General features: G+C 35.2%; 1 protein-coding gene and 1 pseudogene across 2 annotated transcripts in view; both read left to right on the plus strand.

The window, feature by feature from the left end:
* The window catches only part of GRM7 (glutamate metabotropic receptor 7), a 769,756-nt gene that overhangs the window by 108,324 nt on the left and 635,684 nt on the right, over nt 1–25,748 (plus strand). The gene's annotated exons all lie outside the window — the stretch shown is intronic.
* LOC112484526 lies at nt 15,456–15,574 on the plus strand (annotated as a pseudogene).

Here is a 25,748-nt window from a genome sequence, read left to right on the forward strand (position 1 = left end):
CAGCCTCTGGTGTAGGCAAGGCTCACACCTCCCTGTGTTTTTATCACTTATTATATTTTCAGTGTATTGTTTTCAAATCATTTTCACAAGCATTATATTGTTTAATCCTCACAATGTGCTTGTAAGCATGCCTTATGGATCTTATGTTATGGATGAAAAAACTGAGGCTCAGAGGAGTTAAATGATTTTCCCAATGCCATATGGCTAATATGAGGTAGACCCTAGATGGGCCTCTCTATTTTCCAACTGAATTCCATTTATTTTTTCACTATTCCATAGCTGCTGATGCTTAGATGGAAAGAAAGGGATGCAGATGCTGGCAGAAGAAATTTGGTGTGTACATAGCTTGGGAAGGTTATTAACCCTGGGAATGGATTTGAGTACAAAGGCAGCGAATTATAAAGACACACATAGTGCTTTAATATTTTTTCTAAAAGAATGTGTAGGAACACCCTGCCCAACAATGTTATCAAGACTCAAATTCACCTGTTTGGACACTTTCAAAACTCCCAGTAATTCTACCATAAGCACTAATTTAGTTCCTGAATTGTATTCCTTATTTTCCTAACTCATTATGATCACCCTCTTGAGGTTCATACCTGGCTTCTGCCTCACACCCTGACTTGTTATTTCATGATCTTAGAATTAATCATGATGATTTCCTAAGCTGTTTTGGCTTCTTCCCCTCTGTCTGAAATAGACTCTTGCTATTTTTCACTTAGCTAACTTCTGCTTGTTCATTAGATGCCATTTTTCTAGGAAACCTACCCTGGCTTCACCCACGTATGAGAGTGGAGATTCCTTTTCTGAGTTTCATGGTTGGCCATTCTTTGTATATTTCCATCTTAGCTTTCATCAGCCCTCCGTCATTCACTTTTTCTTCTCTCCCGAGCAAATGAAGTGCTTAATTGGAGGTACTATGCCCTTCAGCTCCATACCTTTAATTCTTAGTGTATTTCCTGTTACTTGGTAAGCACTTAGCTGCTAAATAAATGGAAAAAATGAATTAATGAATTAATGAATGATGTATTTTTACAAAATTTGATCCTTGCCGTTATAACTCAGTTAATTCTTAACCCATTCAACAACAGTTTTGTCTACTATTCTTCTCTCTTAAACATTTTCTTGTATATTTGCCCCTCTGTTTCTTCCTTTATTTCCTTTCAGTTCCTTCCTTTTTATTTTCCTTTCTATATGACAGGGACAGATATGAGTTCCAACAGCAAAATGGTGAAAAATGCAGACAATTCCCCTGTATTCAGTGGGATGATAGACAAACAAACAGTAAATAAAGATTGTTTTGAATGTGTTAGTGATGCAAAAAGAGAAAATGATGCAAAAAAAAGAAAAAAAATAAATTTATGGACAGTAGCTGGCACTACTTTAAACGGTGGTCAGGAAAGATTTCTCTAAGAAAAAGATATTTGAATTGACACTTGAGTGATGAGAGGAAACAGTATTGCATGGAACAGGAGTGCAAAGTGCAAAAGGCTCTGAGTCAGGAGTGAGCTTAGAGTATTAAAGGAGCAGAAAGACAGAGAACAGAAGTACACTGAGATAAAGTTCAAGAGCTATTCCAGACTAGATCATGCTAGGTATCCATAGACCACTATTTTCTAAATGCAATGGGAATTCAGTAGAGAGAACTTAACAGAAAAGTGGCATGATCAAATTCCCATATTTAAATATCACAGTGCCCGCTGTATAAAAAATGAAATATTGGGGCCTAATACTCGGGTATTTCTGAAAGCAGAAAGAGCAGAGGTGGCTATGGACATAGTCCAAAGGAGATCTGACAGTGGTCTGAGCCAGGCTGGTAGTGATGGAGGTGAAGATCATGTCTTTGATAATGTTGCATTCATTCCAGAAGAACAATGAGCCCTTAAAGGAGAAACTCAGGTCCACAGAGCTAAACTCTCTGACTCTCTCCCTGAATAAAATATTCCTGACAATCAGTCTGGCTTTCAGAGAAGCTGCATCAACTCCAGCTTTTGCAGGTCCCCATAGATACTCTTAGAAATTAACAGCCAGATCCCTTGGGTGGCCAGTAGGTATTCCAGCAGGCACCGGATGGACCCAATGTTCTCCAAGAATGCTATTCAATCACTAAGGGAATTATCTTTCTTCAGACACTATATTTTCCTACTGACTAAGCCTCATCATGGTAGATCTTGAGGTTTTCCTTGTAATTATTAACTCCAAAAGCTTAGAGAATTAATGCTTTGCAACTCTAGCTTAGGTATACATTGTGAAATGTATTTACTTATTTTTTTACTTTTTTCCTCATACCAGAACCTCATGATATTTCATATCATTTTTTCTCCCATTTCACATGGAGGCACTAGAAAGTGAGGTCTTAACATTCAATTTTCATTTGCAAATCTTCCAAACAGCATGTACTCATACTGTGCCATTTTTTTTTCATTTTGAGTATAAGTTCCAAATCATTTATATTTTCTATTTTTCAATTACAAATCATCATGAAAGTTAGCTATTTCTTCCTTCTATACACACCAGAGGTAGGATTATTCTTAGACTATGTAAATAAGTGTTTCTAAGTCAATGTTTCCATTGATTCTTGAGGCATTAATAAGTATTACTGCAAAAGTTTCTGATTTCCTATCATTTTTTAATGGTAAATTAAACAAAATCCATTTTCTTTAGAATGGGATTTCTTACATTATTCAGAATGCAAATTTGTTATGAGGCTCTCTAAGCAGGCAGGGATGGGTAGACTGTACCATATTTCTCAAAGAAAATTGAAAAGAGATCCCTTTTATGCAAAGCTTCTGGAATTAGTGGTCTGTGGAATACACATCGAGAGATGTAATTTGAATGTATTCCTATGTTCAAATAGCAGTTTGGAAAGTTATTCTTTGAACTAAAATAAATAATATGCTTTTATGCTTTCACATATTTCATATACTTTAACACATTTACTAATGCTATTAGCACTATATAGATCAACATTGACTTGTAAATCTGTGAAATCCGTAACTTTTTAAACACTACTTTCATCTTATAAATGAGAAAATTCAGAGCCATTTGAGTTAAGTAAATTGCCTATAGTAACATTGCTGGTTAGGGGAGAGATCCAGCATTCTATTTCTTATCCTATATTTTTAACACTATGTTCATGACTACCAGGTATGACTGGAAAATCTACTCTTATCTCAAAGTTCTTTTATACTCTTACAACTCCTTTTCCTTTTTTTCAAATTCTAACTCTGGACCATATGACTATGAGCAACCATGATGACAAATATGTGAGATATCTGAAACCAGAACCAAAAAGTTATGTAAAAGAAATTGACCAAATGTAAGAAGCCAAGAGTGAACGTGGGTAAAAAGTTGATAGCTCATATGTCTTAAGGAGTGTTGATGATAAAAGGATGCAGTGGTCTTAATTGTTTGCTCACTCAATATGAATTATCATTGTAACATAGCTGTGAGAAGAGCTAAAGTGATTTTGAGATCCATGAGTAGAAATATAGTTTTCAAAATAAAAGAGGAAGACTCTATGTGCTAATGAGTCTTCTGGACCATTTGCTAAATATTCAGAAATGTGGACAGCAATTTCTTTCATTTATCTTCAGAACTCCCCTCCCTAAGTTATCTGATTCTGTAACTTCTAGGAGCACACGGTGCCAACTGATTCTGCATTTCCTTTCTGAATTACCTATGTTTGTTCATTTTTAAAAGACTGTCTAACAGAGCTGCTTATATTTTATGCCGATTGGGGCTTCCCGTGGACTTCCTGGATGTTATATATAGGCAGCCCTTCCCAACTTCCCCTTTTATCTTGAATTCCATGAAAACAGAGCATAGGTAGTGGGATTCTGGATCTGATCATTATTTGCCCCCAAATTGGAAAGATCCAGGTCCTCTGGACATATATTTTAGTCCATTGCTTCTTTAATGTTTAAAAGTTCCATAAGAAGGAAATAAAAACTTTTAAAACAAGCAAACAAATCTAATGGCATAATTTCATAGATCCTTTCAGGGGCTTCAGAATATACGGGTATCTTTTTATTTCTGAAGGCCCATTAATTCTGGGTTGGGCAACTGTAATTAGGAGTTATATATAGGTAAAAAAGAAAAATTTTCTTGTTCATTTTTCTTTTTTAGTGAAACACCAGGTCCCCAAGGCATTTAAAAGTTCTTACTATTATCCCTGTTTTCAAAGTTACTAGTGGGAAACATAGAAATATCAATAAACATTTGTTTTCCACAATTGGCCATCTTAGGGGAAACTAGAAGAAGATTAAAAGATAAGAAAACAAAGATAGAGAGGAGGTATAGTCACAGAAAGACAGACAAAAGCAGAAAGACAGAAGGAGTGGGGGGATGGGGTTCAACAGCTTTGAAAATGGGCATTTGTCAAAGAAAATTGCACTTAATATTCCTTCGCTGCCCTACATATTGTGCTGCATGCTCTTTGACATGATTTACTACTATTCAATAAACTTAATTCAACAAGTATTTATTGAGACTCTACGTATGCCAGACCATGCATTGATTATCTGGAGTCTGCAAAGATAAATATCTAACTTAAAACCACTTACAGTCAAGTGGAAAAGATGATATGCACATACAAAGAACTGAAATGCAATGCAGAATTGGACATGGGTTACAAAAACAGGAACAAATTGTCTTTGGGGGCTCATAAGTGGGTAATGTCGCCCTTTTATGTAAATAAGGTTGCCAACGGGGAACAGAATCCAATTTGGATGGTTCAAAACACTTTAATGAAGAAACTATTTATAGAAATATGACTAGGTTCCAGGTAACTAACAAAGGATATTGAGGTTGCAGAGGCCAGCAGACACAGGAAGCTGTTACCACTGTTAACCCTAAAAAGGCCAGGAGAGGTGGAGGCATGGAGGAGAGCTGCCCATAGGAGCTGTAGTCATTGAGAAAAGTAACCGGTGCCAGAAACAATGGCCTCAAACAAGGAGAGAGTGAGGAAGAAATACTTTCAACTTTCTCTTCCCATCCTCTCATCTCTTGCTGCTGCATCCCATTGGCCAAGCCAAGCTTTAAGTTAGCTGACAGAAGAGGCTGGATAATGCAGTCAATGTGGTCAGCCTCTCAATCAGGGCAGGGAAGGATGGAAGAGAGATCTGCGGATGTGGAAACAAATAGAGACCCCTTGTTGGAGGTATCAAAAGGGAGCAGGTCATATATGATACAAGCCTTGGTGCATAAACAACATGGTTAATATCAGGTGAGGGCATTCCAGGGGTGTGAAAAGATTCAGAAGAAGCAAGGAAGTGGAAAATTAAGATGATAATTCATATTGGCTAATATATGGAATGTGTCAGATAAGTGGTCCTGAGAAAAAGGTGGAGAAAAGCCATAGATGCCTAGCTGAGTGGTTTGTACTGTGGTCCATGGCCTAATAGTCTGACTTAAAAAAGAATAGCATGTAGGAACAATTAATCTAGTTTCAGAAAGGATAACTTGGAGCTGACAGAGACTCTATGCAGGGAAACCAATGGGGAGAATATTGTGTGGTTCAAGGTGAGAAATTATATTGGTCCAAAAAGGATGTTGGCAGTAGGGAGAAAACAGGACATGGTTCTAGAAGTTACAGGGTTTAGCAATGGATTAGATATGCAAGAAGATGTATGAATAACGACTTTGAACATAGGTAATTTGTGTTATACCATAGCCCAAGGAAGGAAGTCAGCAAAGAGTAGAACTGAGGGGGAAAGTGATGAATTAATTTTCAGTTACATTGTGCTAGGGTGGGGGCATAGGGTGAGGATTTGGGAATGAATTATGGGCTGAATTTGTAGATTTAGGAATCGACTACATGGAGACGATAGCTGCCTAAGAGTGAATAGGGTTGCCAGAAATAGAAAATAATGACAGGTTTATTAGTGGAAACTTTAGCAAATAATGTTTTAGTATGATGCAATTATATAATGAATTTAATACAAAATGTAGAAAGAAATATTTTGAGGTAAGAAAGGGGGAAAATACTGGGCCATTAGAGTTCATGAAAAGAGGCATTTTTAAGGTTGCAGATATACAGCTGGGTGAATTTTTAAAGAGAATCAGAATTTTTAAAGAGAAACTTTTTAAAGAGAATCAGAACTGGAATAAAAAAAAAAAGTGTTGAATTGGAGAATTGTGTAAATTACTCTTCCAGAGACTTTGATGATCAAGGAGCAGTATTAGTGGAGACCATATGTAGGGAGGTGGCGGGGGAGGAAAGTGGTTTTGCTTCTCTGGTGAAGGATACCTGAGCATGTTTGCAGGGCATGCAAGTAATTCTCTTCTTCTCATATTTTCTAACTGGTTTTGTGTAAATGAAACAGCATTTGTTATCTTTAAAAAGAATTAATAACTATATGCTAAGAATCCACAGGATGGAGACACTACTTTCTAGAAGGGACCCAATGAGTAATTAAATTGCCATAATATTCAAATACATAAAACAGAAAGATAAAGCTCTTTATTTGTTATTGCAAAATTTAAAAGGAACATTTTAAAGAACATTAATAGGACATTTACCTGGGACACGTTAATTCTTTTTTTTTTTAAGGTTTTTTTTTTTTAAGTTTTGGTTTTATTCTTGTTTTTGTTTTTAAAGACAACTTACTACTTGCTAGTATGATTTTTACTTTAGTGGACCTTGTTTAGTCATAGTAACATAAAATATTTTCTACTATATGATAGAGTCCTGGATTTGCCTCAGAGTTGTCCCCAATTCTCAACTGCCACATGTGGATGCAGGGCCAGCCCATTTTGCATCTCCACCTCTCCTATCAGTTTTGATGTGGTTTCTTCTGTTCAGCTGGTTATAGGACTTATTTCAGCTAGACTTTAGATGATTCTCATTGGTGGCTGTTTTGTAAGTTGTAATTTTGATGTGGTCATGAAAGGAGGCAAACGCAGCATTTGCCTACTGTGCCATCTTGACCTCCCCCACCATCTTGACCATAGGGTCATATGACTTGCTTTGGATAGTAAAAAGTGAATTGAAGTGAAGCATTTAAGAGTTTGTATGCAGTTCTCCATGCTCTCTTCTCCTTTGGTAAGTCCATGTTGACATCATAAAAGGGCGAAGATTCATTCATCCTGGAATCCTACATAACTCCAATGAGCATAGTCTCTCTCAGCCAACTTTTGTTCTTCATGAGATATGAATGGAAATAAGTTTGTTGCTATAAGAAATGGTCACCAAACTTTTTCTGAAAAGGACAAAATAATAAATATTTAGGCTTTGCAAGTTTTATACTCTATCACAACCACTCAACTCTGCCTTTGTAGTGCAAAAGAAATCACAGACGATAACTAAATAAATGAACATGGCTGTGTTCCAACAAACTTTTATTTATAAAAACAGGTAACAGCCAGATTCAGCCAATGGACCATACTTTATTGACACCTGCGTTAAGCCACTGAGTTACTGAGGTTGCTATGGCAGCATAACCTAGCCTTTACTGTCCAACATAATTAACACACTTTAGGAAGGAAATTTGAGAGCTAAAGAGATGCAGTTATAATATGTGCTTCTCTATGAAAATATTTTTTAAAATCAAACCATGTAGAATCAATTTGAGTTCAGATCTTTACTCAATATGACCAAGTCAAGTCCTAAATCAAAGAAATAAGGACATAATAACTACTTAGGACAACTACTTAATAAAAAGTGAGCCAAACCTCAAGACATTTTCCTCAAAATTGAAAACAAAATGAAGCAAAACAAAACAAAACAAAAAAACGCCAAAAAAAAAAAGCCTTTTGGAGAGACTATTGCGATGGCCAGAGGAGTAGTACCCAGAGAAGAAGTTATGTCTGAACAAAGGTCCATGGGAAGAAGTTTTCTGACTTCTTCCATATCACTTAAACACTAATGCAAATGAAAATTGAACTTAAATTATCATTATCGAGGTTAATAAAGAGCAATAGTAGGCTTCTGGGATACTGGTAATTTTCTATTTTTTGAGTTTAGTGCCAGTTGAACAGATGTGCTCATTTTGTAAAAATTCATCCAGCTGTATATCTGCAACATGTATCCTTTTCTGCTTGTATTTATACTTCTATAAAAAACAAATTATTTAAAGAAGTAAACTGGGGAAAATCATTTCTGAAATGTTACATAATAAATGCACAGTCTGGTTTTAAGGGTGATTTGTAAAGTGTGATTGTTAGTCAGTAAACTTCAGCTTTCTGTAAAACAGTTAATGGCTCTCTGAGCAACATTATATTTATGAGTTGGTTGCTGAACTCCCTAATTTCTTACAAAAAAAAAAAAAAGTGCTTTTCTTTTTAAACCTCACAACTATTTCTCTTTGGTGAGAAAATACTCCAAATCTTCTTCTCCCATTAGCAGTGAGGGCCATCTCAGCCAAATTTATTACAGTCCTCACATTTTCTGTCACAAGGCAGAGAGTATCTTCCTTCTCTTTAGCCTTTATTTCTTATCTATAGTCTGTCATTCATGTGGCTGATTCCCTGCTTATTGCAAACAGAAGCCTGAGCCGAAGATTCCTTATGGGAGCTTAGAGGGTCTTATTCGCCACACTCAAATCCCTGGCAAACAAATCCAGGGAAGAGGAGAGCACAGAAGCCATCTAGAAGGAAAGTGATTTGCCTGAATTCCTGACCTACAAACACTCTGAATCCAGATGAAACTCTCCAGAAAGGAAAATTATCATGTACCTTCAACAGAGGAAGAAATGATGATTAAAAAACAAAACCAGATATGTTAATAATTTTAGAATCTTGTTTTTCATTATTATTTTTCACTCACTGTGTGAGAGTAAAAATCGAATATGGATACACTTAATTTATTACTCCATAGCTCTTCCCTTCTCTTGTTTCATTTTTTTTTTTTCATTTAAAGCTGGTTTTATTAGCTATATTGGAAAATTAATATTTTCCTGGTCAGGTGCCATGATTGAGTTTGCCTTTTTACATGGATAATTTATTTTATCTCCTTTTAATAGAAATTTGGCTTAGTGTCTTAATAGCTTAAGTGAATATGATTACTTTATTTGAAATAAAAGATGTATTAATTTTGTTTTCAAATTAAACCAGAATATAATATGTTCTTTTGATCATAAACTGTATTGGATTCATTCCATACTATATGAATATAGTAGATTGGCTTACATAATATTTTTCAAATTTGTTCTCCCTTATGTTAAAAAATTTTTATGACAACTTTTTCATCAACATGAATGCAGCTGAAATAATAATAATACAGGCTTTGATATTTTACAAAGCACATTCTGATGTTTTCAAGTGTAATAAGAAAAGCATGGCCTAGAATTAGAGTCCATTAAAACTAAGTTTAATTTTCATCTCTACCACTTTTTTGCTCTGTGATTTGGAGCAACTTAATTTCTATGAACCTCATTTTCCTTATTTGTATAATGAATACAAATTCCTACCTCACATGGCATTGTCTGAATTAAATGGGATAGTAGGCCATCAATAAATGGTTCTGTCTCTTGTCTCCAAAAATATTATCTTATTTAAATTGTGCAACAGCCCTATTGAAAGATGATTGCTTTGGTCAACTGCTTTAATGAACAATCCTCAAATTTTAGTGGACTGCAGCTACAGGTCTATGCCAAATACATCAGCTATTGTGGACTGACCAATGCATTTCTATATCTCTTCTCTTTCCGGGACTCAAGCTCAAGAGTTGACCACATTTTGGGACAGCCATTTGGGACCCATTCTCATGAAGTGAGGGAAGCAAGAGACAGAGCCAAACTTCTGCTAGAACATGGCCTATGGCAGTCCTGCTCACATTTCATTGGCCAGAGCAGATCACATGATAGAGACTAACAGTGGTACAGGGATGTGTATTCTGAAAGGGGTCCTTTAAGACATACTTCAGTATGTCAATGAAGAGGAAAAGGGAAAACAGTTATTAATAATAATGTAATATGCATCAATGGCATTACCAACTAGGGGATACTCAGTGCACTGATGACCTTTTTCAGAAAGTTCTAAAGTCATGTGATGGTGGTAACTGATACCCTAGCTTTCTAACCTAACCTCCCAAAAAGTATCATCATCATCATCATCATCATCATCATCATGTAGTAGCAGTCGTAATAACTATTGGTGGATCTGTATTTATACAAAGCTATATAAAAGCTATTTTTGTGTGCATGTAAATATGAATAGTTGGCAGGGCATACATGTTAACTTTATGTATATGTAATTTATAGATGAGCTAGTTAATTATGAACATATTTGTAGATCTGTTAAGACCAAATGAAAAACATATCCATTTGTAAAAAAAAAAAAAAGCATATCCATAGGCTCTTCCCACATATAAAGAACAGAATGCTTTAGAGTTTAAAATATAATAAGATTAACTTTTAAATTGAGTTGATAAAAGAGTAAGTTAAATTGAATTACTAGAGTGGTTTCACTTTTAAAAACTGAATAAGGCCTTTGAAATTAATTTAGTTTTGAACAAAATGTGCTCAATGTAAGTTTTGTTTATTAATTTGTCTTTGGCATGACTTTTGAATGAAAAACAGAGTTATTTTAAAACTTTGTTTTTTATACTTACAGCTCTACATCTAACTTTTTTTCCTTAATAAACATGAATTATACTCCACTCGCAGGTGGAAGCCCCATCTGCACATTGATTTACATTGCATAGACTCTTAGTGTAGGATGCATTAAGTCCTCAAACCACTTACTTATTTGACATATTTAATTTATTTTAATCTTTAATGATATACTTTTGATTCATGGTAGAAATAATCTTAACTTATAGCCTCAATATTTCATTTTAACTAATGAGAAACATTCTGAGCAATTAGAGAGACTACCTATTTTTTTAAAATGGAAATATTAAAAGACAGATAATTCTATTTGAAGATTAAATCTTTAAGAATTATGAAGGAAGGCTAATACCTTAAGGGTGTAGTGGTTAGGAGCATGGGCCCTGAATCAGCTAGACCTGTCTTGTTTATAATCTCACTCCATAACTTTTCGGATTTGTGTTTGAGGAAGTTTGCATTGTCTTTATTAGACACAGGTTCCTCATATGAAAAACAGGATAATGATAGGGTTGCTCTGATAATTAAATTAGAACTAATGTGGCTAGCACATAATGTTACTCATTAAAGCATAGCTTTTATATTACGCACCATTTAACAGATTGCATGATATTCAAACATACAGATTACTGACAAAGAATCACTAATATACGCATGTAAGATGCTTAAATATATTTTGAATATATAAATGAAAGGATGTTATTGAATACCTACTTATCCTGAGCACTCTGCTAGCCATTAGGGATATAGAGTTGTATAAAAACAGGAATGGTCCCAAGCTTAATGGTAAAGCTATTAAGAGAGACCATTGCCGTACAATGATTTAACATTTTGGGGTGGTCCTGAGAGGATCATACTATATAAAACTTTGAGATGTTATTGGGAAACTACTATGAATTTTGCTCTCTCCAAGACTAATATGTGGAAATGAGTTACCGAGCTGTATGAATGAGTTTAAGTCTATATCAAGCACATGGTTCAATTTTGTTTGATTTTGCAGTGTTAGCTAAGTGCTGGTGATTGCTGCTATAGTGATTTAGTGCTATAATAGTGATATAATGCAATGATACATGTAATAATTTTCTTCTTAAATGTAGTATCTTAAAGCAACAATAAATGTTTATTGTTATTATTTTATATAGTTTCTGTGAGTCAGGAGTAATTAGAGCTACTTAACTGGCTTACGAAGTTTTAGTCAAGATGTCAACTTGGGCTGAAGGCTCAACTAGATCAAGAAAATCCACTTCCTAGATGGTGCATTCACATGTCTACCAAATTAGAACTGGTTGTAGTAGGAAAGAGGCTTCGATTACACTCTAGCTTCCTCCCAGAATACATCATTGCAAAGGGCTCAGAGCAGAAGCCACATAGACTTTCCTGACCTAACCTTAGAAATCATGTTGTACCATTTATGCAATACCTCGTAGTTATATAAGTCAGCCACATGTAATGAAGAAGGTGACTAAATAGAAGAATGAATAACAGGTGAGAATAATGGGGGCTCATCTTAGAGACTGGCTACAATAGTTAAAGTAAAAATAAGAATTACATGTATATAGTGCACTGAGATAAATGCAAAAGATTTGAAAGTAAACGAATGAAGTTTGGTGTAAATATCATTTTTTTAATATTATATACCCTTGTTAGAATTGTAAAAGTAAAATTGTAAAAGGACAGATAAGAAATGTTAAGTTGAATAAAACTTTTAATGAAAATTTGCTTTGTATGTTTATGAGAAATTCGAACATTTCTTTGAGGACAAAACTATTTTAAGAACTAGTTTTATGCTTGAAATGATTAAATGAAATTTATAATCAATACTTTGTCATGATGATCTCTTCTAATTTTTGATAAGCATCTTTAACAAGAAACATTCAAACAAGTTGATAATAAAATTAAAATCATTTTATACCCTTTTAAATTATATCGAATTATGTTCAAAGATTGTAACAGCTTTTTCTTTTCAATTTATTGTAATAATGTGAATGGATTTAAAATCCAATCAACTTTTTTCTATGTCAGGTATTTCAAAATAATGATGAAACTCTAATTTGCAAAATGTACTGCATTGCTGGATTAGAGATCCTACCATGAGCTTGGATCACTGTTAAAAAGAATCAGACAAATGCCTCTTATAAAAACATATCAGACAATGGACAGACAAATCAATATACCAGAGAACTTAGATTTCAGGCTGCTGGCTGGGGTTGCCATTCCCATATAGTCCTCTCTACAGGTTGCATTTTGGCTATTTGCTAGACTCTGAGAAGCTTGATAGTGCACTGTGTCCACATGGGGAGGCTTACATTCTGTAGCCAGCCAGTTTTTGCGATAGATGTCAGCTGGTATCATGTCCTTGACCAAGTCAGCACATCATGGTAGAGCAGCAGATGCTGAATATTGTCATTTTCATTGCTAATAAGGACCATGGTCTTCACGATCTTAGTAGTTCCTCTCAGGGAACTTCTATGGAAGTCTAAAACTACTAATAGGTGGAAGTGACCATCCCATTGGCTCTGTTCAACTAGGCGTTGCTTTGCTCTACTTCCACCCCAAAATACATGGAATCCTCATCTCTTGCCAAAGCTATAACTCATTCATAGCACATAATATACTTTAAGAGACCAATAAGTGAATTTTATCTTGTAATCCAAAACTGGCATCTTCAAAGTTCAGAACACATCTCAGACTTTTCAATAGCACTTATTGCATTTTATGAATGAACTTATATTTAGTAGTAATGTATGCTAACTTGGGTATTTGAAGATAAATTAAGATATGCTTCTTGAGAACATTTCATGCAGTAATTTTCTAACTTAATTGATCATGAAAGTCATCTAGAAAGGTTTGTTTGTTATGATTAAAGATACTAATGGCTAGGCATTGTTAGTTATGACTCTTGCAATAGCAAGTATCAATAATTCAATTTAAATTTAAAAATCCAGAATTACTTCAACCAGAGGAGAATCCAGGAGCACCAAAAATGACACCAGGATATTCAGTTATGCTCTGCATTTATCTCTGCTGATTCTATTTATAGGCAATAGCAGACTTCCTTCCTATCTTTACACAATGCTTAGCATATAGAAGGTGCCTCTTTTCTAATAGCTTCAACAAAAGGCTCAGCCTTGTCTCATTTTCCTGTTGCTGAGCCAGACAACATGGTCAGCGGAGAGGAATATTCTGACTGGCTAGAACTGTGTTTCATGCCTACTCATATAATGAAAGGTGTAAAGCCAATTCCATTCAAACCACATCACTGAGATATAGGAGAAGCATGATTCCTCAAAGGAAGAAAAAAAAAGATTCTATAATCAGAAAGGGAAATAGATACTCAACAACTCTCCTACTCTCCCCACTCCCAAATCCATTATATCTGCTAACCTAAATTTCAAAGGTGTAGGGCTTTGGATCTTTATTTTTAAAAGGTTCCCCAGGAATTTAGGAACCACTAGTCTACTCTATATTATAACCTTTATCATTTCTGGATTGATAGGATAACAGATAGAAAATAAATCGGGTCATTAATTCTTACTGAAACTCAGTAGGTATCCTGGGCTTCAAAGTCGCACTAATTAGATCCCCAGAAAGTATGTGAAGGACATGGCAGTATTTGCTATGAACTATAGTCTAAGAAATCCATAGTATTACTTTGTATAAATGCCCACAGTATAAATTCCTGTTAAAATCATTTCTTGGTGAGTTGATGCTCTTCTTCCCATCAAATTATAGAAATTACTTATCTAATTACTTTTGCCTTCTTACTTGGGATGCAAGGAAGCTCAAAGAAATGTTATGGTTTTGCCAGAGTAATAATAATAGTCTTTTTGGCTAGTATTTCTTTCCTCCACTTCTTCATGACTTTATCATACAATGTCTAATTTTATAATAATAATATGAGCCATGCCAAATCATATTGGGACGAGAAATTAGAAATTGTTATTAAAAATTAATTTTCATAATTAGGAAATATTTTATAAAAGTATATAACATGTAGCCATATATGTGTGTGAATATACACACATGTGTATATATGTATGTATATAGAGAGAGACAAAAGGGACATTGATTTTAGTTTACAAATGAAATATTTCTAATGAATTAAGTTAAACAAGCACTTATTGAGCACCTACTATGTGTTAGGATCTGAAGGAAATATAAAGATAAAAAAGAGGTAACTCTCCTTTGAAAGAATTGACAAATAATACTGATAACTAAGGCATATGTAATAATTTCAAACAATAGAGACGATCTCAAGGAGTATAAGGGTCTGCTTATTAAGAGTAACAGCAAACCTTGACAGACAACTTGTTAGTGCTAATTTGACTATTATTTCTAGATATATTGAATATACTGGTCAGAGGTATTTTTACTTGGGTCTCCAGCTTAGATTTCTCAAATGATTAGTGCCTGTGGCTAGTAAAAAGAAAGCTCAGAACTGGGGCAGGTGACCTTCTCTGACTTTTGGTTCTACCATTTAACAGCTGCTGTGTGTTTCTCATCAGGTTCCTTTTCCTTTTGAGCTTTTGTCTCCCCATCAATCAAATGGAAATGATGGCTGCACCTAACCTAAAGGATAGTTGTAAAGATAAATGATACAGTTTATATAAAATAGTGGAAGCATCAATACAAATATTAGTTATTGATATTGTCATCAGCCTTAGAGATTTCCTGTAATTTTAATTCTTCTGTAGCAGATATTATATCCTCAAATTAGAGGTAATATTTATTATCTTGCTAACCCACAGAGATTTAGAGAAGCCTATTAGAAAATATCTCTCAATATTTGGCATATTTCAAGATCTCCAGGCACAAAATATCTCATGTTCTCTTTACTTTCTCAATTCCCAGCCACTGCACCCATACCTAGAAGTAGCCTCATGGTCTAAAATAAAAAAGTTATGATTTGTCTATGGCCATGCTACCCTGAACAAGCCCAATCCCATCTTATCTTGGAAGCTAAGCAGGGTTGGGCCTGGTTAGTACTTGGATGGGAGACCACCTAGGAAGACCAGATGCTGTAGGCGTAAAAATAAAAAATAAAAAAATAAGGATTGTAAACTGACAAGGTGCTTACAATCTGTGAGGTCAACCAAAGATTGCTTTGCCAAAAAAAAAAAAGAAAAAAAGTTATGAATTACCAACTTCTGAGTTTTCTCTGCCATAGAAAATTGGGCTTACATTTTCCTCTTATTAGAAAGTTTGATATTAGTGAAAGATTTTTAAATTAATGATGGCCCACAAAAAGTTCAAGTTCATCCATAGATTGTTCCTTTCTTGAGGCACAAAACAGTAAATATGTGACCTACAGTAGTTAGCAATAGCTTCAAATTAAATCCAACTAAAATTTCACATAAGTTTGACAGATTTCAGTATTGGGAAATAGGCCATTCACCCATTAACTGACTGTTGACACCAAGGACATTTGGTCCTTGACCTAACTCTCCCTGCAGAAGAACTAAGAATAGAAGAAATGTTCAAAACACTTTCTCTTTCTGTCCTGCATTGAAATTAAGATAAATCACAATCTTCTTGAAGCCAAAAGTCCTAATATCTAACAAGAAAATGAAAGATGGTACAGGCTGGCTACATGTTGTAGCAAGATGGCCCCAGTGTTCGTTTGGATGTTGTCTAAATAACGATGAGAATGCAAGTATTTTTAAAATAAGTATACTTTATAGCTATCTTTCGGCCTTTTTATTGAAGTCGCTTACAATGACTAGATTCTCTCTATGACAGTGTATCTCTCTGATTCAGAAGGAGTTAATTGACTCTGAAGCATCAGTGGAAGTTGTCTTTCCAATTGTCTATTGTCTTTGTCAAGAATGGCCTACTTAGATTAATGTGGAGGATTCAAGCTCATCCTTAAGGAAATCGCTTGGTATTCAAAGCAAACACTCATAACTGATGGGAACTATGATGACAACTCACATCATCCTGGGAGGCCTTTAGACACTTATTACACTGATTTGCCAAATGTGTCTGTATTTAATTAAGAAAACTCCTTAATCAGGAGAAAGTTGCCAAATGAGAAACTTAATTGTTTGGGAATTTATATCCCCTCCAAAAGACAATCAAAAGGAAACAAAATTAAAATACCATCTTGTTAAAGGAAAATGTTTTACAAAGAAAGAAAAAAAAACTACTGGATAGTGATTTTGTGTTTCCTTCAAATACAAGTTTATATCTACATTTTAAATGAAGTGCTCAGTTGTTTTTACCTCACTTTAGGACTTGAATAGACTTGAATAGGCTTACCTTCTGATCTCCTTTCGGGTCCTAGTCCTCCTCTTTTCTTTTCTTTCCTTCCTTCCTTCCTTCCTTCCTTCCTTCCTTCCTTCCTTCCTTCCTTCCTTCCTTCTTTCCTTCCTTCTTTCCTTCCTCCCTTTGAATAATCTTAAGACCAATGACTAAGATTCAAATTCTGTCTGTGCAGCATATTAATAGCATGAATTTAAAGAAAACACCTCACTTCTCCAAACTCAAGTGCAGGTAATAATAATGACTATCTCAGAAAATTTATGTGATAATTGGATGAAATAATGAATGTGAAAGGACCTTCTCCAAAACATTGTAAGTCTTTATTACTAGGATCTAGTGACTTCTTTAAAGAAACAATTTTAGTATTAATTAACTCTTGCTGTCATGAAGGCCTTCGTTTATCCCAAGGCAAATAGATTAAGCTTTATTAAGCCAGTTATTTACCATTCTGTCCTTAGAAATAAAACAACTGGTACCTAAACTCCTCTTTATTCTTTCCTCAGTTTTATTAAGGTTTATCATGCCATTTTGATAATAATATCTGTATCACTATATCTTCGCCATTTCAATATTGAGCATTTACTGTCTGTTAAGCATTAAGTTACATAATATAATTAATTCCTTCAACAACAATGACAAAAGAACCATAAATAAACCCACTTTACAAATGAGGAAATTGGAGTTTGTAAAATAACTTGGCGAAGGTCAGACAGCTGGTATGTGGCAGAGCTGTCTCTATATCCAGTTCTATTTGCCTGTTCCTGTGTACACTGTCTGCCTTCAGGTATTGGAATGATTTTCATCTTTTTGATGCTGTGTATGGAGTAGTCTTTGGATGGGCCTTGGGGACATGAGAAATCTCTGGAATTTAATGAAACATGTAGTAGATGAGTAGCTTACAGATTCTGGTACTCAAGAAGATACTCTAAGTTATATCTAGCAATTTTGATCTTTATCAAAGGGAATTCCTTTCTTCAATTCAGCATTAAAAACAACTGGCTGTCCAGTCATACCTGCAAACCCATGGGGTAAAGAGTGGAAGGGCAGCAACCATTCTCCAAAGGTCATTTTCCAAGGCCCTTCCTTTGCAGAGAACTTACTGGTCAAGGTTATAGATCTCTTGAGACAATAGAACTGCCAGAAAACTTTTTTAAAAAATTACAAAAAAAGAAAAAAAAAAAAACATTTATTTCCCTCTGTGACTCTAAACAGTCAGGAAAATCATCATAGAAGCAGAATCAGGAGGGAAAGATCTTCCGGACCCCTCAAATTATGTGGTTGATTCCTAGTTTAAGAAAAATAGTCCAGTAGATACAGGCCAAGATTTCAGAGTCAGAATAATTAAGTTTTCTCTCCTGGTTAACTGGTTAACTATATAGTTTATGAAGGTTTTAACTTCTCATAGCCTTGGTTCTCCTATTGACAAAAATATCGGGGAAGAGGGAATAATAACCATAACTAATTTGTGAAATTGTTATGTGAATTACATGAGATGATTTATATACAGGCTAGAATGATGTGTGTGTGTGTGTGTGTATACATACACATATATATAGCAATAAAATTATATTATTATTAATGTAGATATAATTGAAACCCCACATATAAAAGCTATCCATAATACAAGAAAATAACCTTTACTACCATCAATTAATTGATATATCTCTACTCTGATGTTCTTAGTTGCCAAGTTTTCTTTTTAAAAGCATTTGTAATTGTTTCCACTAAATATTTTGATTTTTAAATGAACATTTTTTATTTCATTGGTGGCATATGACCACGAGGCATGAGGTGTTTTGTTTTGTTTTGGCCATTTTTAGTTCTGCAAGCAATTTTCCCCCAGTTTAATGCTCAGAACAGAGCCAGGGTAATTATCTCCTAGTTTTTATTTATATAGCTATAACTCAGTGACAATGGGTTTAGCAGTGCAAAATCTGTTTTATCCAAAATGGAATCCATTTAATGACACCAATAACTTATTCCGATAATTGACTAACAATGAAAGCAGACGTAGGAACAGAAAAAGACAGCCTTACCTATACTGAGAGCCACGTGTATGATAATGGCAGCCTCTTTTCTTCGGTCTTGAAGGATTAAAAACAGATATTAAAATGTTAAGTGAATTTGCAATAGAAACAGTGTGAAAGGTATTATTTTATATTTGAGCTTTTTAAAAGCCTTAGGAAATAGCAAATCAGCCATTTGGGTGTACATAACTCATTTTTATTCTGTTCTTTGTCTTGCAAATGTATCTTCCTAGAAGAGAGCTTTCCTCTTTAATAGAACTTGAATTAACCTCAGAGGGAGGTTAAGCTGCTGAATCAGATTAACCCTGCCTTTTTGTTTCTTAGGCTGCATTTCCTTTTCCTGCCACTAGAGTACTATAGCACACTCTTGGTTTTTAAGTTGGTACTGCAGAAAAATCTAGTTTTCCTAGAGGTCAATGCATTCAGTGCCCAGGAAAATAAAGTACATAAGTGAAGCTGGTTAAGCAAAGATAATAGGAAGCAGCGAGGGCCACGGTCAACTTGAGACTGTGTAGTCTGTCTAAAGGAGAGGTCTGAGCTCTCAGCTCCAATTTTTTGTTTCCTGATGCTTGGATTTTTTAAACCTGGAGCTTTATGTAATATCTCCCAATTAAAAAAAATAAAAGTCCACTATTATCTCAATTACATAGAGCAGAAGATAATATTTAATGAAACCCATTTACCCATCACCCAGCTTCAAAAATTTTTAATTAATGCTCTTTTGTGTTCCTCTCCTTCCCATCTGCCTTATTTTGAAGCAGAATCCAGATATCATATGATTTAATCTGTAATAGTTTTAGTAAATTTCTCTAAATGTCATGGACTTAAAAAAAATGTAAACATCATAATCCCTAATCATCATGAAATATATAATCAATGTTTAAATTTTCCTAATATTTTCATAATTTTCCTTAATGATTTAAATATATATCTATTTTTTTCTCTCTCTTTAAGAGTTTGTTTGGACTGAGAGCCAAATAAAAGCAATACTTTACAATTGATTGTTAGGTCCTCTAAGTCTTTTATTTTTTAATTTATTACTATTCCTTTCCTTTCCTTACTTATTTATTTTTCTTATAATAACTTATAGAAGAAACTGCATTTTTTTTCTGTGTATTTTCCCACTGTTTGGATTTTGTTCTGTGTGGTGTTTGACATGCTTTTTCTCCCTCGAATTTTCAATATATTGATAATTATATACAAAGATTTAATCAAATTCTGGTAACTTATTTTTGTTTGTTTTGCTTGTTTTGCAAGACTATGGATACAACCATTGTGATTTTGGATTGCCTGTCTTTTAGTAATGTTACATCCTTTAACAATCATTACTTAAATCTATTAATTTACTAGGGAATAAAACAAACAAATAAAAAGTTTTGGAACCATTATCACCAGCTTATGATTCTGCCTTAGACTTTCTTGCTTGCTTTGCACATGCGGAAGGAGTAAGCATAGCATGGCTCAGTGCAATTGAATCAGCAAAGTAACATTAAAACATTTAATATGAGCTAAGACTTTACCGTATGTCCTATGTTCCACTTCAGATATTTATTGAACATTTATTTCTCTCCTTGCCTTGACTAAGCTCCTTAAGGAGAGTGACTGCATTATAACAAATTATTACATCTCCAACATCTGAGAGAAACACCCGACATGTATGTTCATGATAAATATTTGATGAGTAAATGAATGGATGTGAGAGTGAATGAGTGATTTAATGAATAAATGGGTTAATACATGCTATTCCAAGTACTATACTTTCAGCCTATTAGAGAACACAGAGATATAAATAATGTAGTAGTAATTTCTGGGTGCATAATAAATTAACAAAAACATAGCAGCTTAAAACAACAAAAAATTATTATCTCATAGTTTCTATGGGTAAGAAATTCAGGAGAAACTTAAGTGGGTGGTTCTGGCTTAGGGTTTCTCCTGGTAGCAATTAAGGTGTTTTCCTCAAATACAAGTTTATATCTATATTTTTGATGTTGGTCTCTCACGTTGCTGTTGGCAGAAAGCCTCATTTCCCAGTCAGCTTTTGGGAGGAGGCTTCAGTTCCCTGACATATGGACTTCTCCATAAAGCTGCTTGGCAGCTGACCTCTCCCAGAGTGAGCAATATAAGAGAGAGTAGGAGGTCATTGACTTTTTTGTCTTAGTCTCAGATGTCGTGCACCATCACTTCTGCCGTATACTATTCATTAGGAATGAGTCACTAATTCCAGCTCAAACCTAATGATTAGGCTACTCCTTTTGAAAAAAGCATTAAAGGATTTTTGAACATTTTAGAAAGCACCACAAGTAATAACAACCATAAAGTACAACAGAGGCTCTAGTGGAGAGATGTCCAAAGTGATATAGAAGTGAGTGGAATGTTGAATGCCACTGTAGGGGAGTAAGCAGTGAATTAAGAGTTTGGAAATCTGGGTTAAAATCTAGGCTATCTCTATTACAAGCTAAACATGTGACCCTAGTAAAATTATTTTCCTTCTTTGGGTCACACTTTTGACAGCTGAAAAAGTATGGAATTGAACTAGACTATAATGATAATGTTATCAGGACAAAAAAGGGGTCTATCTGTCTGCACACATCTAAGCCAAAGAAGAGGTGGGTGCAGGTTTTGCAACAAAGAAAGTAAGATTTATTAGAGAGCTGCAAGTCTAGGAGACACAGGTGAGCTATAACTCAAAGGCCTGGGATCCCAAGTGTCTCAAGAGTACAGATTATCAAGTAAAAAATAAGTCGTCATGGAAAGGGAGTTGGGGTTGTGGATGCTACTGATGGGATAGTTGGAGGGGGATGAGGTAATTGATCATTGTGTCCAGTTCTGGAATCAGCTATGGTGTCATCCCTACCTGTTCAGTGGTGGTGGTGGTGTTGTTCTGCCTCGATGGACCTGGGGCTGAAACATATCTAAAGCCAAGATGTTACCCTTAGTCTAAAGTCCAAAGGAAACCTATTGTCCTCATGGTTATAGACGTGAGGCTTGGTTGATCTTACGTCCTATGGCTTAATGATTCAAGGAGCAGGCATACAGAGGATAAGGGGTTGGAGGATGGAGAAAGGCAAACCAATCATAATGTCATCATCTGGGCAAAATCAGCTTGAATCAGAGGGGAAAAAAACTATATTAAAGAAAGGAAGTTTGTGCGTGGTTACAATAATAATAATAAAACAAAGTAACTTTTATTGGGTACATAATATAGCACCAAAATTCTAAATGCAATACATAAAGTACCTTTTTCAATTTTCATGGTAGCTACTACTGTTTTATTTTAGAAATGAGGAAATAAGGAATGGGGAGTTTGAGAGCCTTGTCCCAGGTCACTCATTACTAGAGACAGAATTCAGATTTTGGCAGTTTCAATTTAAATTTAAACCCTGGACTTTAAACATTGCTCCTTGGCTTGTTGATTGTAGCCCAGTAGCATCGGCATCACCTGGAAGCTTTTTGGAAAAACAGAATCTAAGGTCACATTCTAGGTCTACTGAAGAAGAATTGACATTTTTAACAAAAGCCCCAGTTGATTCATATGCACATTAAAATTTGAGAAGCATTTTCTAAAGACCTATGCTATCGAATCTCTAAGGAACCTTCCCATCATAAAAAAAAAATTATAAATTATGTACATCTAACAACCATGTACATAAAAGAAACTGATGCAGGACACAGCAAATTCCCCTGAGTCGGGGGGAGACCAAGCCCTGCATGGAGATGAGAAGAGGGTCCTTTGGCAGACAGTGTGGAAAGAATTCAACACACGCCAAAGTTAGAGTCAAAAGACAAATTTATTAGAGAAGAGGTAACACTCCATAGACAGAGCGTGGTCTCCTCTCAGAGGCAGAGAGTGAAAGAGCCTAAGAGAAACTCAGAGAGACAGAGACAATAGAGAGATGAGGACAATGAGAGAAACAGAGCAAAGGCACTGAGAGGGACCCAGTAAAGATGCTGAGAGAGACCGAGAGAAAGGCACTGAGAGGAACCCCGAGTGTTTGGGGAATTCGGTCTATATATCATTCTTTAGTTCCTGTGTGTTATAGTTTAAAGGCTTTTTTTTTTTTACTAATTTTCTTTGATATGGACATACAGTGAGAACGGATGAGAGTATGTAGCATGAAAAGGTAAGAATAAGTAGCATGAAAAGCCTGCTGGCAGTTCCCAGCCTTTAATCCAAACGTTCCCTGTGGTTTTAGCCATAGAGAATGAATAATTTTATTTATGTAGAGCCCACTTAAAGACTATTTTTCCCGGTTCCCCTTCACAGGTGTGGGAAATGGGTTGCTAGCAATCCCAGGAGAAATCTTTCTTTGTTCTGCAGGTTTCCTCACTGTCTGGCTGAAGGACTGATCAGCATATTGCAGTCTCTGAATATAACTTGATTTAACACTTTAGTTCTCTTGTCTCCTCCCTATATTAAAATGAAACTTTTGACATTACTATAGTGAAATTGTTGGTATTTTAGCATATCTATTTCCTTGACAATTTTCAACAGAATCAAAAAGAATCATTCACACTTTATAAAGAGGGAACAAGTTAATATTATACTTTTAATAATTCTAATAATAAATAACAAAGACAGGGGTTTTAGAAGTTCTGTCCACACCCAAGAGGGAATAAAATTTATTGTTAAGTCCACTGAGCATTAACACCTACAGCAGCAAGTCAACTTTGCTAACCAATGTTGACTAGAATCAAATAGGTATTGAGGGAAATTTCATAGCCTTAGATGCTCAGGAGGAGCTATGTAGAAGGTAATGGTATTCTCACAGTCGGTCATTAATAGTCGTATTTCCCCTAATCTGAGCTGGATAAGATAGATGTGCTGTCTAGGCAGGCTTTGCTAGTGATTCTTTATCTGCTACACATTTCACCACCAAGGAAGTTCCTAAAAAATACTGATGCCTGTGCCTATTCCCCACAGATCTTGACTTAATTGGTCTACTGAGAGGCTGTTATCAGATTTTTTTTTTTTAAAGCAGCCACATAGGTCTAATTTTCTACCAGAATTGAGAGCCATTGACCGAGAGAATTACTGTGAGCTGTAATTTGGCTTTGTATATCCTGACTGCTCAGTTAATGCTAAATTAAACAAAAACCTTCCAGGCCAAAGTTTTTCTGAAAGAAAGGGTTAATTAAGCTATATGCTAGCCAGAAAATGGACCAGGTCTTGCGTCATGCAATCTAAACCACCAGTAGCAGCTGCTAGATGGAGAAGACAAAACATGGCCAATGTTTTGGGGCTTTGGGGGCTTTTTTATACAATGGGTTTAGGAAAGAAATATATAAGTTGTTTTGAAAGAATTTATTTGTCTATAGATAAAGGGCATGGGAAAAGGTGAAGTGGGGATAGTTCAGGGATAAGTGTGTAGTCCGTAGGAAGAAATATTTGCTGCTTTTGGATTGGTTGTGGGCAACAATCTGGAAACTTCATGTATAGGCAAGATGTGGTGGCTTCTGGTGGTCTGCCATTCTCTAAGGACAATCTCAGAAATACCCGCTTGGAAGTTAATTCAAAGTTTTGACAGACATTCAGGAATGTAAGCAGTCTTTTGTTGGTTTCTGCCCAGGGGCTTTGTTCAGTGATTAACCTCTCTTGTTTTGTCTTCCTGCCCTCTGGCTTTTTGTAATTTAATTTAAGACATCTCAGATTTTTTTTTTTTTTTCTCTTGTCAGCTAGTTGAATGAGCATTAAGTGTCGAGATGATGCAGGAGGGAACGATGAATCCCCCAAAGTAGTGACTCAAGTCCTGTGCCACCTCTGAGAAAGGGCCCTTGGCTCCCGGCAGGAAAGAATTCGAGTGAGCCAGGGTTAAAAATAAAGGAAAATTTGTTAGAGAAGGAATAATGCTCCATAGATGGAGCATGTGGTTTCCTCTCAGAGTCAGAGATTGAGACTTTGAGTGTTTGAGAAATTGGAATTGTATTTGTTCATTAGTTTCTATGAAAAATTACTGATTATAGGGAGTAAAGCATGGAGTGAATGATTATTTTTCATTTGTACAAAGTACAGCTTGAAGTCTTTATATTCCTGTTATGGTATGGGTAAGCATTAATGGTATGGGTAAATAGTTATTAGTGATCTCTACAGGAATCTTCCTATGTTCTGTAGGTTCCCGGTGGCCTGGCTGTATGGCTGGTCAGGCAGATTCCCGTGTCAAGCAGCACTGAATTCCACCTGATTTAAAGTTAGTTAATCTGTGTAGTTCTCATGCCTCTGCTCTATATCAGAGATAAAGTGAAAAGACAGAATTACTTCTTATCTGCGGTACTAGTAGACATATGGTTAGGTCCTTTGACTCCAAGCATTTTAATCACAAGTAAGTTAAATAAAAGGGAGGGGCAATTTTCTGGAAGGATGTGGGTGGAATAGTTCAAGTTGATGACAGTGCTGCTCAACATAAATGCAAACCACACATAGTAGCCATGTTAAAAAAAAATTAAAACTGATAAGATTTTAATATCGCTAATATATTTTATTTAACCGATAAAGAATAAGAAAACAAAAAAACTTTTTCCATAATCCACTCTCAAACTTCTATTATCAGCTGTGTGTGGGTTTTTCCTACATCAAGTGATTCTCCAACACATTACCTGGAGTTAGCGCAGATCCCACAGATTAAGGGCTCATTCCTACAAAATTGCCCTCCAACGATGCACTGAGATGCCAAGCACAAGTCCACATTGTCACCTTGCTTCTGACCAGCCAGCTATAAATTGGAGATTTGCAACCCCCCTCTTGAAGTTCATTTGCTAACATGATTCACAGAACTCAGGAAAACAGTTTACTTACTAGATTATCAGTTTATTATAAAATAATAAAACTCAGGAACAGCCAGATGGAAGAGATAAATAGGGCAAGGTATTAGGGAACAAGTGTGGAACTTCCATGCTTTCTCCTGGTAAGCCATTTTCC

This window comes from Pteropus alecto, unplaced genomic scaffold (assembly GCF_000325575.1).
Source record: "Pteropus alecto unplaced genomic scaffold, ASM32557v1 scaffold75, whole genome shotgun sequence".
Lineage (NCBI taxonomy): Eukaryota > Metazoa > Chordata > Mammalia > Chiroptera > Pteropodidae > Pteropus > Pteropus alecto.